At 44.4% G+C, this 15,022-nt stretch overlaps 1 protein-coding gene across 1 annotated transcript in view; it reads left to right on the forward strand.

Annotated features, from left to right (window-relative positions):
• The first annotated feature begins 1,783 nt into the window (after nucleotides 1-1,783).
• ncana (neurocan a) overlaps nucleotides 1,784-15,022 on the forward strand; it is a 102,470-nt gene continuing 89,231 nt past the window's right edge. Inside the window, exon 1 of the mRNA XM_066652502.1 lies at nucleotides 1,784-2,049. The gene's annotated coding sequence lies outside the window, so the exon portion shown is untranslated. The remainder of the gene's footprint in view (nucleotides 2,050-15,022) is intronic.

The raw sequence follows: 15,022 nt of genomic DNA on the forward strand, positions 1-15,022 counted from the left end.
TGATTCACCAAATGAATAAGCGCATGCACTAAACATGATTTTTCCCTCACTATATCCCTTTAAGTTATTTAACATGTTAGTATTGATGAGCTGTACTTACATACTTCATGGATTCCATCCATCCATCCCCCAAACTCTCAGTTCCTATTTTATACTGAAGCCTTTATCCAGTATAACACACTGTTAAACTGCAGCCTTTGAAGTGCTGAGGTTTTATTAAAAAAGATTGAGGGATTGAACTCAGCTCTTCTCTCTCTCACACACACACATATACACACACACACACATATACACACACACACCAAACAAACGAACACAAACAAATCAAGCTGGAGAGTTTCCCTGCCCAAAAAAACACAACTCATGAACAAAATTAAAGAAAATAGCCATTTAATATTTAACAACATTTAATATTTAAAATGCCTGAAATTATTCATAAATGGGTTTCTCCTCTTTCATGAGACTTTTGTACTTCTTAGAATCATGGCTCACAATTTCCTTTTAGAAGGTCAAGTTGTATTCAGTGATGTACATCTGTACTGCACAAACAATAATGTACCTGTACCTATAAAATGACCACCAGCATTTCTACATCTATATTAATATTCATCCATCCATCCATTATCTGTAAGCGCTTATCCAGTTCCAGGTATCCCACCATGACCCTGGAATCATTGGGCGCAAGGCAGGAATACACCCTGGAGGGGGCGCCAGTCCTTCACAGGAAGACACACACACACACACACACACACACACATTCACACCTACAGACACTTTTGAGTCGCCAATCCACCTACAAACATGTGTTTTTGGACTGTGGGAGGAAACCGGAGCACCAGGAGGAAACACATGCAGACACAGGGAGAACACACCACACTCCTCACAGACAGTCACCCGGAGGAAACCCACGCAGACACAGGGAGAACACACCACACTCCTCACAGACAGTCACCCGGAGGAAACCCACACAGACACAGGGAGAACACACCACACTCCTCACAGACAGTCACCCGGAGGAAACCCACACGAACACAGGAAGAACACACCACACTCCTCACAGACAGTCACCCGGAGGAAACCCACGCAGACACAGGAAGAACACACCACACTCCTCACAGACAGTCACCCGGAGGAAACCCACGCAGACACAGGAAGAACACACCACACTCCTCACAGACAGTCACCCGGAGTGGGAATCAAACCCACAACTTTCAGGTCCCTGGAGCTGTGTGACTGCGACACTCCCTGCTGCACCACCGTGCCGCCCCAATATTAATATTGTTTTTTCATAATAGTACACACCAAAAGCTGTTTGAGAGCACATTCACTTGTGGTATTTAGTGACTTAGAGTTCTGAATGTATTACTGTGGTAAAAGTAAAAGTAGCACTGAGGGCCTCTGTAATGTATTATGTGACCAACAGTTTATACTTTGGCACCTTAGCCGTGGATGTTGAGGGAAGAGAAAGCACTGTTCCTTCACTCCAAAAGTGACTCTCAGAAAACAGGGGTAGGTGTAAAAATACGCAACTGGACATAATACTACGTTTATAAAACAATACATTCTTAGATGGGAATGCTAGATTCAGCACTAGTTTGTGTGTTTGTGTGTGTGTGTGTGCGTATGTGTGTGTGTGATAACCGGGCAGCTGCTGTAGTTAATCTATGGGGAGGGGGGGTGGGGGCTCCCACTCCAAAATTAAAGTGGACCCTCACGTCCTTTCTGCTGAGGCGTGTAGTGCGCATGCTCAGGAGGAAGAAGAAGAGGAGGAGGAGGACGAGGTGGAGGTGGGGGGAGCCGGAGCTGGAGCACTTTTCTCCGGCTCGCCTGCTGCCTGTCAGCTCCTCTTTGTTTCCCAGCGCCTCGCACCGGGAGCGCGCGCCTCTGTACGGGAGACTCGCACGAGCCCCGGCTGCTTCTGGTTCTTCCTCTGATTCGGCAGGAAATCGGTTCTGTGTTCGCTGAGTTGAGTTTATTTGTAGGGGGCTGAGCATCCTCTGAAGACCAGCCCTTCTCACCCTGCAAGTGCAACAATTCACTCTCTCTGAGGTAGGGAGAAAACTTGGCTTCTTTGTTGCAGATTTTTGTTTTGTATTTTTCACATTGTTTGCACTGTCGTTTGAAATACTCGTAGCATTTTTTTAGTTGACATACTCTTGAGCACTCTGCTGTTTGTGTTGTGTGAACATTTGATGATGAACGGGGCGGTAGAATTAAAGAGACGTGGAAGAAACGTGAAAAACGCGTACTGTTTTGCCGTGTTTTCCAGTTGTCCCTCTACTCGTATAAAAGTTATCGTTCTATAGATACGAACAATCGCTGGTGTCTCGCTCTGAAATTGATGCAGCAACAAAAAACGCTGCGCTCCTGCATTGTTCAGTGTGTCGGACTGGCTCTGTGTGGTCAGTTTCACGGCTCTTATAAAGTTAACGTTTCAGAATCTCTTATTTTGTTCCGGAGACTTGCCGTGGAAGTGATGTTGGAACAAAAAGCCGCTGCGCTCCTGCATTGTCCAGTGTTTCTGCGCGGGTCTGTGTGGTCACTTCGCTTAAGTTCCGTTGAGGGTTTGAACGGACAGCAGCTGTAAACGGACCTGAGGGAAAACAAACGAACGTGAAGTAATTGGGCTGCCATTTGCGTCAACGCTACATTTACAGATAAATCCGTAAACTAAAGACACGCGACATTGTAGACACAGCTCGAGACTACTTCACAACGTCCCTGTTTCAGATAAATATTTCACTACACAAATCTTATTTTTCATTAATGTGTAAGTCCATTTAACACCTCAGGCCTGAAACGTTCTTTTCCATCAACCATTCTTTGTATGTTACAAAGAAATGAAAAAACAGAATTAGCTTCGTTTGAATTTCCATAGAATCGCAAAAAAAGTCAATTTCCTGTATTTTTTCTTTAATTCTCAGTGATTTTGTGTCAGGTTCACATTAAAAGTTAAGATTTTTTATGTTTTTTTAACCCAAAGTACAGTTTAAAATATCACATTCATTATTTTCATCAAGTCTTTTATGTCCTCATTCCATTAGCATGAATGCTAATTAGTCACATTTTGTGTATTCACTAATTGTATGCTAAAACCTGACCCTGTTACATTCCATCCTCGTTTAAATACATTTTCAGCAAAATGAAACATTATTGGAACTATTTTTGGAAGGATTAATGTATTTTTTCATAAATTCAGTTTTAAAAATCAGTGAGAACTAATTAAACGTAAGTAAATGGTGCACTGACTGTGGAATAATCAATCTAGCCAGGGCATCAGTGACGGGTTAAACAAACAAACAAAAAAACAAACCCTGGCCTCCATGTTGAAGACTGGTGTTGGATTCCCCATTCAGGCATTTATTCTAGGAAAAAAATATCCTAGTTGTTTAGGATAAAAGTATCTGACTAATTGATTAATTGATTAAACCCATAAAAATTAATTTGCATTTATCAAAATTATAAATAGAGACATTAATTAAGAGAAAATTCCCTGATTCCTTAAGATGGCTTAGATGTAACTCTGCAAATTGACGAGATTGGTTCCTTAGATTTATGATGTAACAAACCCTGGCTGCCTGAATCCATGTTTTTGAGACTCTCTTTGGAACACTGCAGTTTCAAAGTGGAAATACTCAGCCGTTTTGTTGGCTACATGTTTCGCTGTTGATGTCTTGTAGCGTATTATTAACAACACCACATGGACATGGTCTCAAGGTTAAAGACATGGTTTTCATTAAAGGGGAAATGCCAAACTAGCACAGAAAACCCATGAAAGCTCTACTGGCTTCAAGGAAGCAATCCCTCCCCATCCACTTGGGCAATGCTTGCCTTTTTTTTGGTAGGCTACTTTCCCCTCAATCATACATGCCAAATTACTTGTGTGTTTTATGCTAACACACGTTTTGTGCACCTCTGAACAGCATGGGGTTAATGCATTTTGGCTCGTGCTCCATTGAACAGAAGGATAGCGTGTCTGAAGAGCCTCAAAAAAAAAAAACATGTCTGTCACTCAAACGATGGGAAAAAAACCCACCGTGGACTTCTGACTGCTTCTGTTTAGCATAATTGATCGTTTCCCAGACATTGAGAAGTCCAGGCCTTTCAGTTCTAATGATGGAAAAAGTGAAATGCAGAAGGAAGATGGAGTTTCTGACCGGAGAGTTACACTAGGGATAGTGTTTCACAGAATGCCCTGTTTTTTTGTGGTCTTTATGTTTTTTAAAGGCCTCTTCATGATACTACGTCCTCTTTTAACTTCGGCTCTTCAAAGCAATGGTCTTTTCCAATGGTTCTTCATATGTTCCTATCACCATATGTCCATATACTGAGCCATGATTTGTGTGGTGAACTGGGGCACCACACTGTGTTTTGGTTGAGGTTTCATGTGCTTGTTTTCTTTGTCATCTAAGGTACTATCAGAAGTCTTTGAAAGGCATCCATATTTTCATTGTTCCAATTTTTTTGGACGTCCATAAATAACTCCACGAAGCCCATAGCTGGACAGTTCTGATCTTTCTTTGTATCATTACCTTTGAAGATTTTTTCAAGCTCCAAGCTTGCTCTTGTCGAGGGGTAGTCTGCGTTATATTTCTTGACGGCTGGATCTATTGTTGTTAATAATTGATCCCTTTCGACCTGTCCATCACTTCAAGATCAGTCTTTTCGGATAAGCATTGATGCCAAGAGCAGGAATGAAATGGACATAGCTTTGGTTACTGGGGGTTACTGGAGTTCACGCTGTATATTTATATATAGAAAGTTTTAGACTCATTCATTCGTTTTTCTGTAAGTGCTTCATCTGGAATCATTTGGTACAAGGCAGAAACACACCCTCCAAAGAGGGCAAATCCGTATTTGGAAACCCCTTTCATTGATTGTCTTTTGTCTTTTGGTTTCTTTACACAAGGGAATGAATTTTTATCTAATATCCAAAAATCTAATGGCTGTTTGGACTGAAAATTAAATAAATGAAAGTACTCTCTGACTACATCTACATCCATTTGTAATAATTGTGGATACACGTAGCTTTTTAAAGAAGCCACTGCTGATATTTTGAGCCTAAAATACGTTTGGTAAAATAATCATTCATAGTTCTTATATACGTAAAGCCCACTCTCGGTCTGTTTATTGTTAACCTCACTAGATAATTCATTTCAAGTGTTGTAACTCCTAAACATATTGTCACATATATTTCATCACTATGTAGACAGTTCCGTTGAGTGCGTCAGCTTTTCTGTGTCACTTCCAAGTGCTCCACTGGCTGCAGTCCTACAGTAAACACCTTTTAATGTAAGTATAAACGCTCTTTAAGTGGCCCATAGATTTGTTGGCGCAGTGACCCCTGCGGTCCCCCTGCAGACAGAAGGAAGATATCTGTGCTGGCGTCTCTCGGTAAGTGCTCTCGACAGGCAGATGTGGTCCGAGCAGACGCCGGGCTCCCGTCTCGCCCTCGGTGGCAGCTGCTGTGAAGTTGAGAGAGATCAAAAACTCCCCAGCAGCTGTGCCATGAATTATTCATCCCTACACCTCTCACCGCTCACCAGGCCTGTGGAGCCTCGCCAAACCTGCCACCTCGCCGAAACAGTGACCCCAGCGTCGTGACTGAACAGGGGACAGACTTCACGTTAGCAGCTAGGAGTGTCCTCAAGGACTTTTGTTTATTTCGCACATATTCCTCAAGTGTGAATGGGTTTCTGCTCCACCTACTGTGCGAGGAACCGCGGGGGGATTACAGATTGCCAGCGCAACAGTGACAAATGCAAGCGTGCCGTGTCCAGCGCTAACAGTATGTACTGGTATTGACCACAGCTAGCTCAGGTCAGTTGTTAACATAGAAGTTATATGCAGATGAAGCCGGTATTTCTCTGAGGACGATGTATCTTTGAGATGGTCACTATATTTAGTGTAGGTTTGTGTATGGTAGTTTTACACCTTATTTTTGTGGACAGTGTTTTGGTCAAACCCTCATTTTTAGGCTCAGTGCTCCCTCCCCTTTGATTTCAGTGGTGTATAAATGAATTACACACTGTAATTGCAACTGTAGGGGGAGCCCAGGAGCAGAAATACCAAATATGTATTTATGTATTCTACCCTCTGGGGCAGGGTGAACAATGGCTCATTGTCTTTTAAAGGAACAGGTGTGGAAACTGGCCGCTCTGAACAGGGTTCTTTAAACAGGGGCTGTGGTGTTTGAACCTTGTGGTATTTTGACCAAAGCAGGTCACAAACATTTCAAAAAGACCCCAGAATGGTGTTTAATTGTGGAAAAGGGGTAGAACATAGCCCCTGTAAGTAAGGCCAGTGGAGAGGACTAAATATTGGGGAATACTCAGTATTGATCCGAGGTCAAGGGGGTGGGGAGTGGGCCAATGTGAAGGTCAGGTGTAGGGGAGCTTGCCGGTAGGATAACGTCCAGCCGGATTGAAGGGGGCTTCTTTGTTCTTCACCGACAGATTGGCCAGCAGTAGACGGCCCCTCTGCCCATTCCTGCAGCTGCCTGTTTCTTTGTCTTCCTTTGTAGATTCAAGACTTTACCCTCAATGCGTCGCCCCGCAGCGTCTAAGGCCCTCGACCACCAGAATATCAACTTAACGCCAATCAGCCTTTCACACAAAGACCCCACAGTAGGGCTTGGACCAATTATTGTTCATTTACAGGAACAAATATGGTGCGAGGCCTCGGTGTGTGGCCCCGATCCAAATGTTTCTCACAAGTGTGTTCTGCATTGAGGCTAAAGCACAATATGACGCAGATCAAACGCCCCGCGGCTACTGTGTGGCCTTCTTTGTCTCCTTTCTCTTCCTTAGTGCTCTATTCCATTGGATTTTTATGAAGTGCCACAGCTGGGGTGTTAACTAAATAAACACACTGACACTCTGTTTGGTTTGTGCGAGCGTAACTGCATTAGACGGACGGATGAATGCGCTCTATTGTATTGATTTGTCCGTTCTGCTGACCGTCTCAAAGCTTGGGTTTCTTCTGCAGCCTCAGGGGGAGCATCAGAGAAATGACAAGTAAAAGGCAAAGCATGTTTGTGTAACACCAACACACACACACTAACACAGGGAATTTTTTATACGCGGTGTCAGGGCATGAGGTCGAACATATGCACAAACCCATTTCCAAAAATTAAATGTTTAATTAAATGTTTAATCATTTAAGAACTGAGGATACAATTTGTTGCAGTTTTGCAAGTGGGATTTTATGCATTTTGGCTTGACTTCAGTGGTTCAACAGTCGCTGTCGTCAGATTCTCCCCTTCCTGATGCGCAGTAGGGGGCAGGTCTGGACCGCAGGCAGGTCAGCCATGCACACACACTGTGTCTACGCTTGCTGAAATAACCATGGACTTCCCAACCAGGAAAAAAACATGACGACTCCTTTACAAAATAGTCTTGTGTGGCTTGAGAAAATGCGTTTTATTTAATTGCTGTTTTGCTTGGATATTAAATGAATGAAACGATGGTGTTGGAGTTTTGCCCTGGGCTGTGTGCATGTATCTGTATGTAATAACAGGTTTGTAAACCTAGCCCTGATCTTAACCTGAAAAAGCACAGACAAATGGTTTTGCTCTTTCAGTTCGACCAAGAACTCACACGTGGATCTTTGGTATTAAAGCACTTCAGAAAATTAGGAGCGTTCCGTCCTGTTTTCGGGGGACGGACCTTTGTTTTTGTCATGGAAACCGTAAAACAAGAAGCAAGGGCCGTGGCGAAGCAGACAGCTCAAGGTTCTTCAGTGGCACGCATGCATATTTAATCGCTTCTCGATGTGTGTAAGTTCACAGGAGGGTCTCTGGCTTAATGCCAAACCCATGAAGGAGTCCCTGATCAGAGGCTCTATCCCTCGCTCCGACTGGCGAACGAGTGAAGGAGAAACAGAGGAGAAAGAGAGAGAGAGAGAGATAATCTCCAGACTGACCTTATAAGTGACATTAAAGGCCGTGAGTCTCCAGGGTCCATGTGGCGAAAGAAAGAAGCCAGCAGCCAATAGAACAGAAGCCTCCTAAAGCTGAAGGTTATCATGGTTTTACAGTAAACTCGCAAATGTTTTTCTCCACATATTAGCAGTAATGTCATCCAATGACGCACAAGTATGTGGATCCACTCTCCTTATGAGTGAGTGACTGAGTGAGGGTGTGAAGCTCTCCAAAGGAATAGTGCTCTCTGAAAGATGCTTGCACCTGGGGTCAATTTCACACATTCACCCAGTCACTCACAACTGTGGAGAATTTCATACATTCACCCAGTCACTCACTCACACTTGTGTAAAATTTCACACACTCACACAGTCACTCACACATTCACAGCTGTGGTGAATTTCACACATTAATTCAGTCACTCACTCACACTTGTGTAAAATTTCACACACTCACACAGTCACTCACACACTCACAGCTGTGGAGAATTTCACACATTCACCCAGTCACTCACTCACACTTGTCTAAAATTTCACACACTCACACAGTCACTCACACACTCACAGCTGTGGAGAATTTCACACATTCACCCAGTCACTCACTCACACTTTGGAAAATTTCACACATTCACCCAGTCACTCACACACACTCACAATTGTGGAGAATTTCACACACTCACTCAGTCACTCACACACTCACAACTGTGGAGAATTTCACAAATTCACCCATTCACTCACACACTCACAGCTGTGGAGAATTTCACACACTCACCCAGTCACTCACACACACACAGCTGTGGAGAACTTCACAAATTCACCCAGTCACTCACACACACACAGCTGTGGAGAATTTCACAAATTCACTCAGTCACTCTCACACTCACCACTGTAGAAAATTTCACACACTCACCCAGTCACTCACACACACACAGCTGTGGAGAATTTCACAAATTCACACACTCACAACTGTGGAGAATTTCACACATTCACTCAGTCACTCACACACTCACAATTGTGGAGAACTTCACACACTCACCCAGTCACTCACACATTCACAGCTGTGGAGAATTTCACAAATTCACCCAGTCACTCACACACTCACAGCTGTGGAGAATTTCACACATTCACCCAGTCACTCACACACTCACAGCTGTGGAGAATTTCACACATTCACTCAGTCACTCACACATTCACAGCTGTGGAGAATTTCACAAATTCACCCAGTCACTCACACACTCACAGCTGTGGAGAATTTCACACATTCACCCAGTCACTCACACACTCACAGCTGTGGAGAATTTCACACATTCACTCAGTCACTCACACACTCACAGCTGTGGAGAATTTCACACATTCACTCAGTCACTCACACACTCACAGCTGTGGAGAATTTCACACATTCACTCAGTCACTCACACACTCACAACTGTGGAGAATTTCACACATTCACTCAGTCACTCACACACTCACAGCTGTGGAGAATTTCACACATTCACTCAGTCACTCACACACTCACAGCTGTGGAGAATTTCACATATTCACTCAGTCACTCACACACTCACAATTGTGGAGAATTTCACACACTCACCCAGTCACTCACACACTCACAACTGTGGAAAATTCTACACACTCACGCAGTCACTCACTCACAGCTGTGGAGAATTTCACAAATTCATCCAGTCACTCACACACTCACACCTGTGGAGAATTTCACACACTCACTCAGTCACTCACACACTCACACCTGTGGAGAATTTCACACACTCACTCAGTCACTCACACACTCACAACTGTGGAGAATTGTACAGTCCTCTGCGTAATACTGGCTGTGAGTGTGGAATAACCATGAGATACAGATATCCCTGAAAATCCTAACACCTCTAGTGCACAATTAGGAAGTGATTCCAGACCAGATACATTAGTATTCCAGTGGAGCCACACTGCTAGGTGAAAGAAATCCCAGGCTAAAGTCTCTAGACTCCCTGTTAGTTCTTAAAACATTTGTCAACCAGTTTTAAAAAGGCGTTTGGAAAGTTAATTTGTTGTGTGTGTGTGTGTGTGTGTGTGTGTGTGTGGGTGTGTGTGTGTGTGTGTGTGTGTGTGTGCTGTAGCATGAAGTGTTCAGTGAGTCTGAGAGTTGATACGGATGGCTTTTCGATTAGACTGACCCAGACATCTCTGTGCTGAGGAGACACGGCTCAGGGTGTGTGTTTATATCCGCGAGTGTGTGTACGTGTGCAAACTTCCGCAGAAAAATTCAAAGTGTCAAACAGATTAGTTGAGGGAATAGGGGCGTCCCTCAACTGGATCTTTACACTCCGCTGAGCTGTTTACTTCCACCTTTTATGCTGCACTTGCGAGGCATTGTTCTGCGCTCTGGGAATAACGGCATTTTCCTGTGAATCTCTAATTCATCAGAATAATCAGCTCCCGTCGAAAGACCGTCTCCCGGTTCAGATGAAGCACACGGGCTTCTGTGACACCTGACAGTCATTCAGGCTACAGACGTCTGAGCACATTTGAAAGCGTACAGTCGAGGCGGAGGTTGCGTTTTGATGTGACTGGAATAAGTGAGATATAAGCAGCCAGGGAAAGACACTATGAAGCTACAACTTAGACAAAGCATATATTCAGTTCCACAAAGGAGTTTCAGTGGATGGTTCCGTAAAAGAGCATTATTCATTCATTCATTCATTCATTGTCTGTAAACGCTTATCCAGTTCAGGGTCGCGGTGGGTCCGGACCCTACCCGGAATCACTGGGCGCAAGGCAGGAACACACCCTGGAGGGGGCGCCAGTCGTTCACAGGGCACTGGGTGAGTGATTGGTGAGTGTGTGAAACTGTCCACAGTTATTGTATATTCCCATGCTTAACTGTTTGTCAGGCTCTGGAGCCACTGTGACCCTGTCCAGGATGAAGCACTTATAGAAGATGGATGAATGAATGAATGGCTTACAGTCTGAACAAACAGAAACATGCAAAAGTAGTTTCCGTTGAGTTCCACTCGTCCTCTGTGGTGTGTGTGTGGTGTTTCAGCACTGGACAGCTCTCCTGACTCCGGCCTGCAGTCTACTGTGAGACAGTAACACTCTGATAGTCTACTGTAGAAACAGTGCGATGCACCGGGGGGATGGTGGAGTTTATACTGCCCCCACTGTCTGAGTGGTTACGCCAGGGCATGAATGAACACTTACTCGTTCCTGTCCAGTGTTTTTTCTAATGCTAATGAAGTCAAGGGTGCATTCTACATGACAATATGCACCTGATCAGTCCTCGCACACACACACACACACACACACACACACACACACTCATACATGCTCTCTTTTAAACACACACTATAAACATTTTTTCCATTTTACATCATAGAGTCGATTATCATAAAACATGTTTTTAAATTGCACAATTTTCTGTGATTAGTTGCGATTAATTGCACCGTCCCTAAAGATCGAGGCTTTTAATAATGGATAGCTAAATGTAAAATAAAGGATCAATGTAAGATCAACACTCTGAAAGTATATTTATATTAGTATTATCAGTTAAAAACGTAATCACAAAAATAATGTTCAAACGTTAGCACTTGCGGCACGGTGGCGCAGCAGGTTAGTGTCGCAGTCACACAGCTCCAGGATCCTGGAGGTTGTGGGTTCTAGTCCTGCTCCAGGTGACTGTCTGTGAGGAGTGTGGTGTGTTCTCCCTGTGTCTGCGTGGGTTTCCTCTGGGTGACTGTCTGTGAGGAGTGTGGTGTGTTCTCCCTGTGTCTGCGTGGGTTTCCTCCGGGTGACTGTCTGTGAGGAGTGTGGTGTGTTCTCCCTGTGTCTGCGTGGGTTTCCTCCGGGTGACTGTCTGTGAGGAGTGTGGTGTGTTCTCCCTGTGTTTGCGTGGGTTTCCTCCAGGTGACTGTCTGTGAGGAGTTTGGTGTGTTCTCCCTGTGTCTGTGTGGGTTTCCTCCTGGTGACTGTCTGTGAGGAGTGTGGTGTGTTCTCTCTGTGTCTGCGTGGGTTTCCTCCGGGTGACTGTCTGTGAGGAGTGTGGTGTGTTCTCCCTGTGTTTGCGTGGGTTTCCTCCAGGTGACTGTCTGTGAGGAGTTTGGTGTGTTCTCCCTGTGTCTGCGTGGGTTTCCTCCGGGTGACTGTCTGTGAGGAGTGTGGTGTGTTCTCTCTGTGTCTGCGTGGGTTTCCTCCGGGTGACTGTCTGTTAGGAGTGTGGTGTGTTCTCCCTGTGTCTGTGTGGGTTTCCTCCCACAGTCCAAAAACACACAGTGGTAGGTGGACTGCCGACTTAAAAGTGTCCGTAGGTGTAAGTGTTTGACTGTGTGAGTGTGTGTGTTGCCCTGTGAAGGACTGGCGCCCCCTCCAGGGTGTATTCCTGCCTTGCGCCTGTCACACCCTCGTCCCGTCTGGTCTGTTTTCTCAGCCTATGGCTTTGTTTTGTTGTTGTTTTAGTCCCGCCTTTGTTCCGCCTCCTTGTTCGTCACCCTCGTTATTCGTCTCAGGTGCGTCTCGTCTGTGTTTTGTATTAAAGGCCCCTTCCCTCACTTCCTGTGGTCGTTCATTTGTTCTTTGTAATGTTTTGCCCCATGTTGTTCTCGTGTTGTTTCAAGTGCTCTATTTGTTAGAATCCCTAGTCATGTTGTTTCTGGTTCTCGTTCTTAGTCTTGTTCTATCCTCACTTCGTGTTTACCCTCGAGTTCGTTTATGTTTGTTTTGTTAATTTCTTGTAAAATAAAGTCTGTGTTATTAGCGTGTGCGTTCGCATCCGTCAGTGCGCCAAGCTCACCGTAACAGCGCCCAATGATTCCAGGTAGGCTCTGGACCCACCATGACCCTGAATTGGATAAGCGCTTACAGTTAATGAATGAATGAATGAATTAATTAACTAATAGTATTATCAGTTAAAAATGTAATCAGAGTTGTTGGTGTGTTCTCCCTGTGTCTGTGTGGGTTTCCTCCCATGGTCCAAAATACACGTTGGTAAGTGGGTTGCCTACTCAAAAGTGTGAGTGAATGTGTGTGTGCGTTGCCAAGTGAAGGACTAGCGTCTCCTCCTTGCGCCTAAAGTTTCTGGGTAGGCTCCGGACCCACCGTGACCCTGAAGTGAATAAGCGTTTACAGACAATGAGTAAATGAATGAAAGTTAGCACTTGCGTGTATTTATTTATTAGGAGGGAGATGTGTAGTGTGATGTGTATAACAAAGTAGTGACAGGAAACATCTCACTTTTCTAAGCACTTGTATCCTCTCTCTCTCTGTTTCTGCACTTACTTCTTCTCTCAGCCAATCACTAAAGACCATGTTATTATAGAAAATCACTGTATCGCTATAAAAAAAATCTGTTTCTTTTTGGCTTTGCTTTAATCTTTCATCTCCTTTCAGTGACATTGTGGGTCTGAGGTGTGATGAAGTGTTTCCACATCACTCACTGACACACAAACCAGACGACATTAACAGAACTCATCTCCAAGGCCAGTCCTCTGCGCTCGGTCCAGTCTTATTAACTCTGCTTGTGTTTGTTGATGTAATATTCGCTCCAAGGATCTGATGCTGCTCCTCAGCAGGGAAAATAAGGCATATTTACACAACAGAGTTAGCATTAGCACTCGGCTCAAGTGTCTCACGTCTGGGTTATATCATTATTCATTCATTCATTTATTCGCTTATCCGGGTTGTGGTGGGTCCAGAGCCTACCCGGGCACCAGGCGGGAACACACCCTGGAGGGGGAGCCAGTCCTTCACAGGGCGACACACACACACACACACACACACACACATTCACTCACACCTACGGACACCTTTGAGTCGCCAGTCCACCTACCAATGTGTGTTTTTGGGCCGTGGAAGGAAACCGGAGCACCCGGAGGAAACCCACACTGACACAGGGAGCACACACCTCACAGATAGTCACCCGGAGCAGGGCTTGAACCCAAAACCCCAGGAGCTGCGAGATTGGATTGTGTAATGTGGTGTATCAGCACTGGAAAACATATTATCCTTGGATACCAGAGCAAGCTTCAACACTCGGCTGAAGTGTCTGGGAATTTGAATTTTTTTCCAGAATATTCCAAATGATTGGGAATATATATCTTTGTTTTAAGTCCTCTCAGCTATGACATCAGACCAGCATTAGCTTCAGTGCTTTGGTTAATGAAGTGTCCCTATTCCAGAGTCATAGATGAGTTTGAGATGATCTTCTCTGACGTCTCAGCAAATGAAAATTATGGATAACTACAGAGCAGAGTTAGGAAATATGTCTGGAATTTTGTCCTGTTCTGACTTATTCCAAATTTCCAAACTCTTTGTTTGTGCCCATTCAGACTTTATTCCTTACTTACAATGTTCTCTTTATGAGGGAAGACATTTACACATAAAAAACCAAAGCAATTCTGGAATTCCGGATTATTCCAGGTTATTATAAATATTTTCCAAGTCTTGAATGCAACAGCAGAATGGACGGATGCGCCTCCCTCGACAATGAAAAATAATACATAATCCTCAGCAGAGTTGGTTTCTGAAGTGTGCGGAACTTTGGATAATCCTGAATGATTCCGAATCTAAGGAATTGTGAGCTTCATCTCCCTCGGCACGAGGTTCGGGTGCCGCCGCTCAAAGTAGTGATGCAGAAGTGTTAACATATGCTTAAATCTCCCACTCGGAGGTGTGAGAGCGCTCCATACGCAGGAGACAAAGAGAGAGAGACAGAGAGTCTCCCAGTGTTCAGAGTGAAACCATGGCAACCAGACACTTCCTCCGGTCCCTTCTCCAACACTTTGCACCTGATGAAGCGCTCGGTCATCTCTGGGATTAATTACTTTAACGTCCACACTGTGTGCTGGACCCTGCGAGTGACCGCTGCGGAGCTGCTAAAGCAAACTGGCAAACAGCTTACGAGGAATATTTCATCAGATCCCTGAGCACATCCTCCGTTAGTCACATATCAAATACAGTCTTTGTTATTTATTCCCTGACCGTTTTGCAACCTCTGTATATTCTTTAGAATTCTACATATTGTTCCTTTAAAAGCGGATCTATGTAAATGCGCTCTCTTCTGATTGGACACTAGTTTGCTGCTTTATTCACGAAGCAACGCAAGACGCTTTCCCTC

Source organism: Hoplias malabaricus, chromosome X1 (genome assembly GCF_029633855.1).
Source record: "Hoplias malabaricus isolate fHopMal1 chromosome X1, fHopMal1.hap1, whole genome shotgun sequence".
Lineage (NCBI taxonomy): Eukaryota > Metazoa > Chordata > Actinopteri > Characiformes > Erythrinidae > Hoplias > Hoplias malabaricus.